Consider the following 12,719-nt stretch of genomic DNA (forward strand, 5'->3'; position numbering starts at 1 on the left):
ATTGCATCTTGCTAACTCGGCTTCTTCTCCAGAGCCTTTGGGACCGGAAACGATTTCAGTACAAATGGAAAAGTCTGTCCTTTGTGTTTTAAAAAACTTCTGCGTTTATATGACGATGTTATTGAAACGATCCCTGTTCACACGGAACCGCAAAATCTACTGGAAACACTGTAGTATGCACGCCAAGCCAATGGGTGGCAGTGTAAATTTGCAAAGCAACACCACGGCATGACGCCATCTGCCTCCGCTGAAGTGCCTTCCTCTACCACGCCGTGATTACAAACCAAAATAAAGAAGACACAACGGCGAAAGCACGCACAGATAACTTTGTCTGGATGGACGACGAGCTGGAGTTGCTACCCCGCCCCCCCCCCGTTAAAGGGTTTTTTGGGGAGTTTTTCCTTATCTGCTGTGAGGGTCCAAAGGACAGAGGGATGTCATATGCTGTAAAGCCCTGTGAGGCAAATTGTGATTTGTGATGTTGGGATTTATAACTATGATAGATAGATAGATAGATAGATAGATAGATAGATCTGTCTATCTATCTATCTATCTATCTATCTATCTATCTATCTGTCTGTCCATCCATGCCTACACATGACATCATAATCAGCATCCTCCACACTGAATGACTCACTACACACACACACACACACAAAGTAGAAGTAGTGTGATATGTTATGTCATCTTCACTCTAATTGATTTATATAAAGCCTTGCTTGTTTATTTAGAGAAGTCTGATCAAGCGTCCTCAAGTCATGTCACTCAAGTCAGTGACAGTGACACTTTCTGGTTTGCAAATAAGCCACACCTAGTACAGAATGTGTTATATTGTATTATCATTACTATACTATATTCATTATTGTTGGTATTATCATTATCATCATCAGTAGTAGTAGTAGTGGAATTAATGGTAGTGGTTAGGGGTGGGAATCACCAGAGGCTTCACATATTATCAAAATACGTAAGTCACGCTATATATATATATATATATATATATATATATATATATATATATATATATATATATATATATGTACATATAGTATACACACACACACACACACACACATATATATACACTACAGGCCAAAAGTTTGGACACACCTTCTCATTCAATGCGTTTTCTTTATTTTCATGACTATTTACATTGTAGATTCTCACTGAAGGCATCAAAACTATGAATGAACACATGTGGAGTTATGTACTTAACAAAAAAAGGTGAAATAACTGAAAACATGTTTTATATTCTAGTTTCTTCAAAATAGCCACCCTTTGCTCTGATTACTGCTTTGCACACTCTTGGCATTCTCTCCATGAGCTTCAAGAGGTAGTCACCTGAAATGGTTTTCCAACAGTCTTGAAGGAGTTCCCAGAGGTGTTTAGCACTTGTTGGCCCCTTTGCCTTCACTCTGCGGTCCAGCTCACCCCAAACCATCTCGATTGGGTTCAGGTCCGGTGACTGTGGAGGCCAGGTCATCTGCCGCAGCACTCCATCACTCTCCTTCTTGGTCAAATAGCCCTTACACAGCCTGGAGGTGTGTTTGGGGTCATTGTCCTGTTGAAAAATAAATGATCGTCCAACTAAACGCAAACCGGATGGGATGGCATGTCGCTGCAGGATGCTGTGGTAGCCATGCTGGTTCAGTGTGCCTTCAATTTTGAATAAATCCCCAACAGTGTCACCAGCAAAACACCCCCACACCATCACACCTCCTCCTCCATGCTTCACAGTGGGAACCAGGCATGTGGAATCCATCCGTTCACCTTTTCTGCGTCTCACAAAGACACGGCGGTTGGAACCAAAGATCTCAAATTTGGACTCATCAGACCAAAGCACAGATTTCCACTGGTCTAATGTCCATTCCTTGTGTTTCTTGGCCCAAACAAATCTTTTCTGCTTGTTGCCTCTCCTTAGCAGTGGTTTCCTAGCAGCTATTTGACCATGAAGGCCTGATTCGCGCAGTCTCCTCTTAACAGTTGTTCTAGAGATGGGTCTGCTGCTAGAACTCTGTGTGGCATTCATCTGGTCTCTGATCTGAGCTGCTGTTAACTTGCCATTTCTGAGGCTGGTGACTCGGATGAACTTATCCTCAGAAGCAGAGGTGACTCTTGGTCTTCCTTTCCTGGGTCGGTCCTCATGTGTGCCAGTTTCGTTGTAGCGCTTGATGGTTTTTGCGACTCCACTTGGGGACACATTTAAAGTTTTTGCAATTTTCCGGACTGACTGACCTTCATTTCTTAAAGTAATGATGGCCACTCGTTTTTCTTTAGTTAGCTGATTGGTTCTTGCCATAATATGAATTTTAACAGTTGTCCAATAGGGCTGTCGGCTGTGTATTAACCTGACTTCTGCACAACACAACTGATGGTCCCAACCCCATTGATAAAGCAAGAAATTCCACTAATTAACCCTGATAAGGCACACCTGTGAAGTGGAAACCATTTCAGGTGACTACCTCTTGAAGCTCATGGAGAGAATGCCAAGAGTGTGCAAAGCAGTAATCAGAGCAAAGGGTGGCTATTTTGAAGAAACTAGAATATAAAACATGTTTTCAGTTATTTCACCTTTTTTTGTTAAGTACATTCAATTCAATTCAATTTTATTTATAAAGCCCAATATCACAAATCACAATTTGCCTCACAGGGCTTTACAGCATACGACATCCCTCTGTCCTTAAGACCCTCACAGCGGATAAGGAAAAACTCCCCCAAAAAAAAAAAAAAAACCCCTTTAACGGGGAAAAAAAAATGGTAGAAACCTCAGGAAGAGCAACTGAGGAGGGATCCCTCTTCCAGGACGGACAGACGTGCAATAGATGTCGTACAGAACAGATCAGCATAATAAATTAACAGTAATCCATATGACACAATGAGAGAGAGAGAGAGAGAGAGAGAGAGAGAGAGAGAGAGAGATGCAGGTAATGACAGTAGCTTACAACAACATTAATGAAAGTAATAATATTATAGTTATAGTTCTGGCTACTGTGGTACAATATGTTGAAAGTATGTATTAATATCTGACAGTATACTTGTGTGACAATAGTCATATGTGTATAATAACAGTAGAAGTATGACTAATGACTAATGATGGCAGCAGCAGCAGGAGGCATCTGGCAGGACCACGGCAGCAGCACAACCACACACGTCACACTGTCCAGGCACCGCTGCGGTATGAGTTATTCTGAGAGACAGTGGAGCACAAAGGCTCCGGAGAAGAAGCCGAGTTAGTGACATCCAGAATGGCCGAGTTAGCAAGATGCAGTAATAGGATGAGAGTGAGAGAGAGAGAGAGAGAGAGAGAGAGAGAGAGAGAGAGGGAGCCCAGTGTATTATAGGGGGTCCTCCGGCAGACTAGGCCTAAGTCAGCCTAACTAGGGGCGGCAAGCCTGAGCCAGCCCTAACTATAAGCTTTATCAAAGAGGAAAGTCTTAAGTCTAGTCTTAAATGTGAAGACGGTGTCTGCCTCCCGAACCGTAACAGGAAGATGATTCCACAGGAGAGGAGCCTGATAGCTGAAGGCTCTGGCTCCTGATCTGCTTTTGGAGACTTTAGGGACCACGAGTAACCCTGCGTTCTCAGAGCGCAGTGTTCTGGTGGGATAATATGGCACTATGAGCTCTCTAAGATATGACGGAGCTTGACCATTTAGAGCTTTATAAGTTAACAGTAGGATTTTAAATTCAATTCTGGATTTTACAGGGAGCCAGTGCAGAGAAGCTAAAACAGGAGAAATATGATCTCGTTTCTTAGTTCCTGTTAGTACACGAGCTGCTGCATTCTGAATTAGCTGGAGAGTTTTTAAGGACTTACTAGAGCTACCTGATAATAGAGAATTACAGTAATCCAGCCTTGAGGTAACAAAAGCGTGGACCAATTTTTCTGCATCTTTTCGGGTCAGGATAGGCCTAATTTTCGCAATATTACGCAGATGAAAAAATGCAGTCCGTGAGGTTTGCTTTAAATGAGAATTAAAAGACAAATCTTGATCAAATATTACTCCGAGGTTTCTTACGGTAGTGCTAGAGGCCAGAGCAATGCCATCTGGAGAAACTATGTCATCAGATAAAGAGTCTCTGAGTTGTTTGGGGCCAAGAACAATAACTTCAGTTTTGTCTGAATTTAACATCAGGAAATTGGTGCTCATCCAATTTTTTATGTCTTTAAGGCAGTTATGGAGTTTAGTTAATTGATTACTTTCTTCTGGCTTCATCGATAAATACAACTGTGTATCATCCGCATAACAATGGAAATTTATAGAGTGATTTCTAATGATGTTACCTAAAGGAAGCATATATAGAGTAAATAGGATTGGTCCGAGCACAGAACCTTGCGGAACTCCAAAACAAACTTTGGTACGTAAGGATGATTCATTACGAACGTCAACAAATTGAAAACGATCAGATAAATAAGATTTAAACCAGCTTAGTGCTGAACCTTTTAGGCCAATTAAGTGATCCAGTCTCTGCAGTAGAATTTGATGGTCAATTGTGTCAAACGCCGCACTAAGATCTAATAAAACAAGAACAGAGACGAGTCCTTTGTCTGAAGCAATCAGAAGGTCATTTGTAATTTTAACTAGAGCTGTCTCAGTGCTATGATGCACTCTAAATCCTGACTGAAATTCCTCAAATAAATTATTATCCTGGAGAAAATCACACAGCTGGTCTGCGACTACTTTCTCAAGGATCTTTGACATAAAGGGAAGATTAGATATTGGTCTATAGTTGGCTAACACCTCTGGATCCAGGGTGGGCTTTTTTAGGAGAGGTTTAATTACAGCTACCTTAAAAGACTGTGGTACATAGCCTGTTAATAGGGATATATTGATCATATCTAATATATGAGTGTTAACTAAAGGAAAGACCTCCTTAAGTAGCCTAGTTGGGATGGGGTCTAAGAGACACGTTGATGATTTAGATGAAGAAATCACTGCGGTCAGTTCTTGAAGAGAAATTGGGGAGAAGCAATCTAAATATATATTAGATTCTACAGCTGTGTTTGAGGTTAGATAGGTAGGCCTACCATCTGAGGGCAGGAGGTCATGAATTTTGCCTCTAATAGTTAGAATTTTGTCATTAAAAAAGCTCATAAAATCATTACTGCTAAGGGCTAAAGGAATACAAGGCTCAATAGAGCTTTGACTCTCAGTCAGCCTGGCTACAGTGCTGAAAAGAAACCTGGGGTTGTTCTTGTTTTCTTCTATTAATGCTGAGTAATAGTTTGCTCTGGCATTGCGGAGGCCCCTCTTATAAGTTTTGAGACTGTCTGTCCAGATTAAACGAGATTCTTCCAGTTTGGTTAATCGCCAATTCCTTTCAAATTTTCGCGATATTTGTTTTAACCTACGGGTTTGAGAGTTATACCAAGGAGCAAACTTTCTTTGCTTTGTTAACTTCTTTTTAAGAGGAGCTACAGAGTCGAGCGTTGTTCGCAGCGAGCCTACGGCGCTATCAACAAAATGATCAATTTGGGAGAGGTTAAAGTCGGCACGGGAAACCTCTGTTACTGAAGGTATTGGTATTGAATTTAACGACGAAGTAATCTTTTCCTTAAATTTTGTGACAGCACTATCTGATAAACATCTAGTATAGTAACTGTTGCTGAGTGGCGTGTAATCGAGTAAAAAGAAATCAAAAGTAATCAGATAATGATCCGATAGCAAGGGATTCTGTGGAAAGACTTTTAGGTTATCAATTTCAATTCCATATGTCAGAACTAGATCGAGGGTATGGTTAAAACAGTGAGTGGGTTCATGTACACCCTGACTGAAGCCAATGGAGTCTATTAATGAGATAAACGCGGTAGCCAGGGAGTCATTATCAACGTCGACATGAATGTTAAAATCGCCTACAATAATAACTTTATCTGATTTAAGAACTAAACTGGATAAAAACTCTGAGAATTCAGATACAAATTCAGAATACGGGCCAGGAGCACGGTACACTATAACAAATAAAAGTGGCTGCGAGGTTTTCCAGGTCGGATGTAAAACACTAAGAACGAGGCTTTCAAATGAATTATAATCTAGTTTAGGTTTAGGGCTGATTAACAGACTAGAGTTAAAAATGGCTGCAACTCCCCCTCCTCGGCCGCTGCCTCGAGGAATGTGGGTATTATTATGACTGGGAGGAGTGGACTCATTTAGACTAACATATTCATCTTGACACAGCCAGGTTTCAGTGAGACTGAGTAAATCAATATGATTATCTGATATTAATTCGTTTACTAACACTGCTTTAGACGATAGAGACCTGATATTTAACAGTCCGCATTTAATTCTCCTGTTTTGTCTTTCTGTCACAGAAGAGGTTTTAATTTTTATGAGGTTGTTATGCACAACTCCTCTTTGTTTAATTTTAGATTTAAATAATTTAGGTGGTCGGGGGACAGACACCGTTTGTATAAAACTATGAAAACTATGGCTGGATAACTGAACTAGAAGCTCAGAGAGGCGTTTAGGACTGCAACTCTCTGTCCTGGTCTCAACTCTGGGTTGTCAGGGATTTAAATTACTAATAAAATTTGCCAGGTTCCTAGAAATGAGAGCAGCTCCATCCAAAGTGGGGTGAATGCCGTCTCTCCTAATAAGACCAGGTTTTCCCCAGAAAGTTTGCCAATTATTAACAAAACCCACATCGTTTGCTGGACACCACCTGGACAGCCAGCGATTAAATGATGACATGCGGCTAAACATGTCATCACTGGTCAGATTTGGGAGGGGTCCAGAGAAAACTACGGAGTCCGACATCGTTTTTGCATATTCACACACCGAGGCAATATTAATTTTAGTGACCTCCGATTGGCGTAACCGGGTGTCATTGCCGCCGACGTGAATAACAATCTTACTGAATCTACGTTTAGCTTTAGCCAGCAGTTTTAAATTTGATTCAATGTCGCCCGCTCTGGCCCCAGGGATACATTTGACTATGGCCGCTGGTGTTGCTAACTTCACGTTCCTCAGAATAGAGCTGCCAATAACCAGAGTTTTATCCTCAGCGGGTGTGTCGCTGAGTGGGGACATAACTCCACATGTGTTCATTCATAGTTTTGATGCCTTCAGTGAGAATCTACAATGTAAATAGTCATGAAAATAAAGAAAACGCATTGAATGAGAAGGTGTGTCCAAACTTTTGGCCTGTACTGTATATAGCTAAACTTTTTACAACTACGGTACTTGGATACAAATATGGAAAATGAGCTAAAGAGAACATTTGAAGAGCTACATGATGGTGTCGAGTCTGACGCCCACCGCAGACACTGTCTGTCCACAACAAAAGCTTCCTCGGGATAACAATGGCTATCACGTCACTGGATATAACGTTACTGGGACTAAAAATCTACAGAAGCGCTACCGCTTAATGTAACGTTACAGCACTGTGGTGAGGCCAGCAGGTCGACAGTGACTTCAGAGATGGTGAGAGACGTGTGTCATTAAGATGCTCTGGTAAGAATTGTTCATATACCTCTATCTGACTTGACTATCTTTTATTGTTTTTATGGCTAAAATGTTTTAGTGAAAGGGAACTTCAGTTTGTGAAGGTATACTGCATGTTGCGTGCCGTTTTAAAACCTGGCCAAAAATAACGGAGTAATGCACCGTTTGGTAACGGTAACTGAGTTACTGAATTTAGAGTAGTAGTTACTGCCAAAACTAATGGCGTTACTGTAACGCGTTACTAATAACTAATAACGTTACTAATAACGCGTTACTGCCCAGCACTGGTACTTATATGTATTTGTCTGTACTTGCCTTATCTGTACTTATTAGGGGTTCAAGCTCGAAGGATATAACTGGAAGTTGTGTGCAAATGGTGCTCAAAATACAAAAATGCCAATAGGCCAGATGGGGGTGCTATAATTAAGGTCAAAGAAAATCTGGATTTGAGAGGCCATCCCCCTTGCATCGTATGTCACATTGACTTGAAACTCAAAACTCTTGGTCAGGTGAAGGAATTCTACGAAAGCCTAAAGACCCCTCAAGGTCCGCCCACGAGATTGTCCACCATATTGAATTTTCTGAAAAACACCATTTTTACATCTCCTCCTAAGGCGTAGGTCAGATTTGCACCAAACCTTATGTTGGGCATCATGGGATGGAGCTTTACAAAAGTTGCCAAAGACTTTTTGATATGTCATTGCGTTTTGATGATATTGTTCAATGAACTTTAGAGGGGGGTTACTCCTTGACCGTTGAGTCTAGACTTGCACCGATTACAAAATGATTTCCGATTTGCAGAGTGTTTGGATGGCCGATTCCGATTTCATTTTTTTCAAACCACTTTACAGCACACAAGATATTGCAATGTTTTCTATCTTTGCATTTTAACCAAGATACAACCAGCTTTTCAATAATTATCTCAAACAAACAAACAAAAACAGTGACACAGGTTAAGAAACATTTTCCTTTTTGCTCAAATATAACTTCAGGTACAGTATTAAAATAAATAAGTAAAAAAGGCATACAGAAATAAAAACATGGATAAATAAAATAATAATTCTTGGAGTATAGCATGTGGGTAATTTCTTGAATAGAAAAAAAAAGTAAAAATATCTCCTGTGGAAAATTCACACAGGTCTTCAGGACGCGCCCGCCAGTAAGCGTGCGGACACACGAATCTTCAGCACACGGATACGCGCCTTGTCAGTTTCGAGCGGCACAGTGCAGCAGTGAGAGCTCCGCAGTTCAGTTTAACACGGACAATTAACAACCTTCTCCTTCTCGCTTTTGATGTGTGTGCGTGAATGATGAAGGTAAGAAGCCGTCCATGTTTCACTTCCTCACATCGCCCAAGCCGTGAGTTGCACATGTGCGTGTGTGTGCGCTGCTGATGTTACACGATGTCAATCATGCGGCGAGCCGGGAATTTGACCAGCATTTTAAATTGGCATATTTTAGACTGACCGGCCGGTAGCAGGTCATGGCCGATCGCGTGAAAACAGGCCCAATTCCGAGCACTGCCGATAAATCGGTGCAAGTCTAGTTGAGTCAGTTGTCACAAACTTGTAGGAAATGACTTGTAGATTATTTTACTAATGAAATATTATCTGTTTTACTCTAGTTCTCATCACACGTCTCATGTTATTTTGAGCTGCAGTGATGGAATCAGAGTGTAAAAGTAGCACCACTGTCAGCAGTCACTGCAGACTAAAATAAACGTAATAATTTCAAATAGTGCTAAAATCATGTGTTTAGTGTTGTAAATGATCTCTGTGCTTGTTAGAAGCTCGGTTTTAAAAACAGTGGAAATAAAACCCCTGGAACAATTAAATGATTCTACAGACCTATAACAGCATGCAGGCTCCTCTCTTTTACCTGTCACTCCAGACTTTCATTCATGGATACTTTTTTCTTCAGTGATCTGATTGGTCAGAGGTTGGGATGTTGACAGGTTGTGATAGGATACTCTGAAGTTAACCTGCTCCGGAGCAGGTTAGCTGTTCAGCCTAAGTTGCCACTGTAATTTATCCTGGTAAAAAGAGAACCAGCTTCATAGTACTGAAAACCCTGAGTTAACCCCGAAGTTACCTCGCTAACTCCAAATCCTGCTTCGTAGTACAGGCCTCTGATCTCACTTATCATCATCATCTCCTTCATTTTATTTCATACTGACACACTTCTCTTTATATTATTATTATTATTATTGTCATCGTTATTATCATCATTATTATTACGGATTTATTTACACATTAAACACTGATGCACTTAAATACTATACAAATATTATATACAAATACAAGTATTGTGTACAAGCAAGTACGTACTGACTGATGGGTGAGTGTGTGACATACAATTAGGGCAAAGTGGGAGGTTTATCACCACAATGTAACAGCTGACTGAAACACACACACACACACACACACACACACACACACACACACTTTTTTGGATCATATTGACTGTATGTAAGAAGGTCAGAGGGGTAGAAGGGAAAAATCATGAGGTCATATCTTTTGAATTCTGGAAGATTTTAGCAATCTGTGGGAGTTCACATTCTACTGTTACACACTGGTGTGTACTTTACAGGCTGACCCAGAGGTTTTAAACTCTGTTTATACTTAAATTTAATTATTTTTTAAAACGAGAGAAGAAAATAAAGCAATTAAATTTTAATATTTCTCTCTTTTAATATTCCTCCTCTTCTGAGAGTCTGGAGGAGATCTGAGTTTAAATTAAAAAAGGTAAAGACAATCAAAAGTATGAAAACAAAAACATTTTCTGATGTCGGTTGTGGTGGATGACATACTACAATACTACAATGTAAAGAAATACTGTAGTATTGAGAGCTTGCAATTATACAGGAAAACTAAAGGGGAATTACAAAGATAATGCAGGAGACAAAATACTGCACAAAGTTTAATGACGACCCTTTCTAATCATTGGTGGGTAAAAAATATATGTGGCTTTAAGAGTACTATACTAGCATTATAGGAGTGTTGTACTACTGTTATATAAGTATATATATATACCGATATATATATATATATATATATATATATATATATATATATATATGTATATATATATATATATATATACACATATAGTATTACAGGTTTGTTATGCAAGTATTATAGAAGTATTGTGCAAGTATTCCTGGAGTATTGTGCAGGTTTTATAAGAGTACTGTACAGGTATTATGGGAATATCATGTCAGTAGTGTAGGAATAGGCTACTGTACAAGTATTATAGGAAAATTGCACAAGTATTACACGAGTATTTGATTACAGGAGCATGACACAATTATAAAACGAGTACAAGTATTACATGAGTATTGTATTATTCTAGCATTGTGGGGGCATTATACTACTATGATAGGATTATTGTCCAAGCATTATTTAAGTATTGTAGAATATTATAGGATTCTTGTACAGGTTTTAAAGGAGTACTGTACAGACACTATAGAAGTATAACAATAATAATAATAATAATAATAATAATAATAATAATAATAATGATAATAATATGCTTTATTTGTAAAGCACCTTTCCAAACAAAGTTACAAGGTGCTTTACAACAGCAGAATAAAAAGGCAGAATCCAATAAAATGAAAATAAGGAGGAGTATTAGAGTATTATTCAGGACTGCAGTGGCAGTCTTTTATATTTATATTAATATCTAGAAAACATTGAGGATATAAAACATGAGTTAAAATACCACAAATACACGAAAAATACTGCACGTGAAGTAGTTTAAAATCCAGATCTTAATACTGTGGTAATAGTACAGAAATACTCCAACAGATAAAGGGCTGAACTCTCAGTATCAGTGAGTATTACAGACATATTTAAGAGTATATTCGCAGGCAGCAGCAGGAGGAGCAGCAGATGGAAGAGGAGGAGGAGCAGAGCCGCTCCCTCCTGATGAAAACAAGCTAGAGGAAGACGGAGGAGAGCCGGGCTACAGAGGGCCCGCAGCCCGGGGACTGAACACCGGGACACACGGACAATACCGGCGGTTAACGGCCGGGTCGAAACGAACCGAAACATCGAGAGGAAGAAAAGTAACACCAAAAATAAAACGCAGATGCAGAGGATGAGACCTACCCGAGCAATGAGGCGTCTTCACTCCAATCTAAATGTGCCGAGACTCGGGCTTTGATCCGGTTTCCGTTCCGGGAGTTTCCGGGTTGAATCGAGGTCTTTGATCCAGGGTTTAGTTCGGGTCTTTAGTCCGAGTTTTAGTCCGGCTTTTCAGATTCTGTAGAGGTCCATCTGATCGGGGATTTATAGCCTAGCTCTGTACGGATCCGCTCGACTCTGCTTGCTTTAAAGCAGCAGTGACGCAACATCCGTAAAGACAGACGCAGTTCTAAGTAACGACACATCCGGTTAATACTTTCACAATAAAAGTTTATTTGCGAGAAAGGACCATATGGAAGGGACAGTGCAAATGATAAAGTACTGTACATACGTATGAAAATAAGTTTGTCTCAGTATTATTTTTGTGAAGAAATCAACAATCCGTGTGTAAATGTGTAATCTGTAAATATGAAACACCTTCCACAATTACCAAAAAAAGATGAGTAAACTTGCAAAAACATGAAACAGATCTGCAAGTACACAAACACATTAAAAAACAGAAACACATCAAGGAAGCACTTAAAACCCATGGCCAGACCAACGGGACCTTTGCAAAAACCTCTAAAAGACCCAGAGCAGACAGAGAGGAAGGGACACAAAAACGAAACAATATTGTCATTCCTTAGGTCGCAGGAGTACCTGAGAACCTCAGGCAGATTTTCAACAAACACCACATCCTTGTGCACTTTAAACCCAGTAACTCACTGAGAAAGAAAGTTGTCCACCCCAAGGACAAAACACACAGACATAAGCAGAGTAATGTAGTGTATGCAGTTAAGTGCAGCCAGAAATGCACAGATTTATACATTGGGGAAACAAAACAACCGCTCCATAAGCGCATGGCACAGCACAGGAGAGCCAGCTCCTCAGGTCAAGACTCAGCTGTCCACCTACATTTACAGCAGAAGGGACACTCCTTTGAGGACAGCAATGTGCACATCTTGGCCAGGGGAGAAAGATGGTTTGAAAGAGGCGTTAACGAATCCATCTACTTCAAACTGGAACGACCACCCTTAAACCACTTATCACCCACCTACAATGCAGTTTTGGGATCCCATCCTAGACGACTTCACACCCATTCACCCCTGGTCCCACCTGACCCTAACAACTCACATGGTGACCTTAATGGCTCTGAA

General features: G+C 40.1%; 1 protein-coding gene across 1 annotated transcript in view; it reads right to left on the reverse strand.

Annotated features, from left to right (window-relative positions):
- The window catches only part of LOC117263714 (phosphatidylinositol 4-kinase beta-like), a 54,000-nt gene extending 42,215 nt beyond the window's left edge, over positions 1–11,785 (reverse strand). The window contains exon 1 of the mRNA XM_033637321.2: positions 11,548–11,785. The gene's annotated coding sequence lies outside the window, so the exon portion shown is untranslated. The remainder of the gene's footprint in view (positions 1–11,547) is intronic.
- Between the last annotated feature and the right edge of the window lie 934 nt (positions 11,786–12,719).

The sequence above is a fragment of the Epinephelus lanceolatus genome, chromosome 16 (assembly GCF_041903045.1).
Source record: "Epinephelus lanceolatus isolate andai-2023 chromosome 16, ASM4190304v1, whole genome shotgun sequence".
NCBI lineage: Eukaryota > Metazoa > Chordata > Actinopteri > Perciformes > Serranidae > Epinephelus > Epinephelus lanceolatus.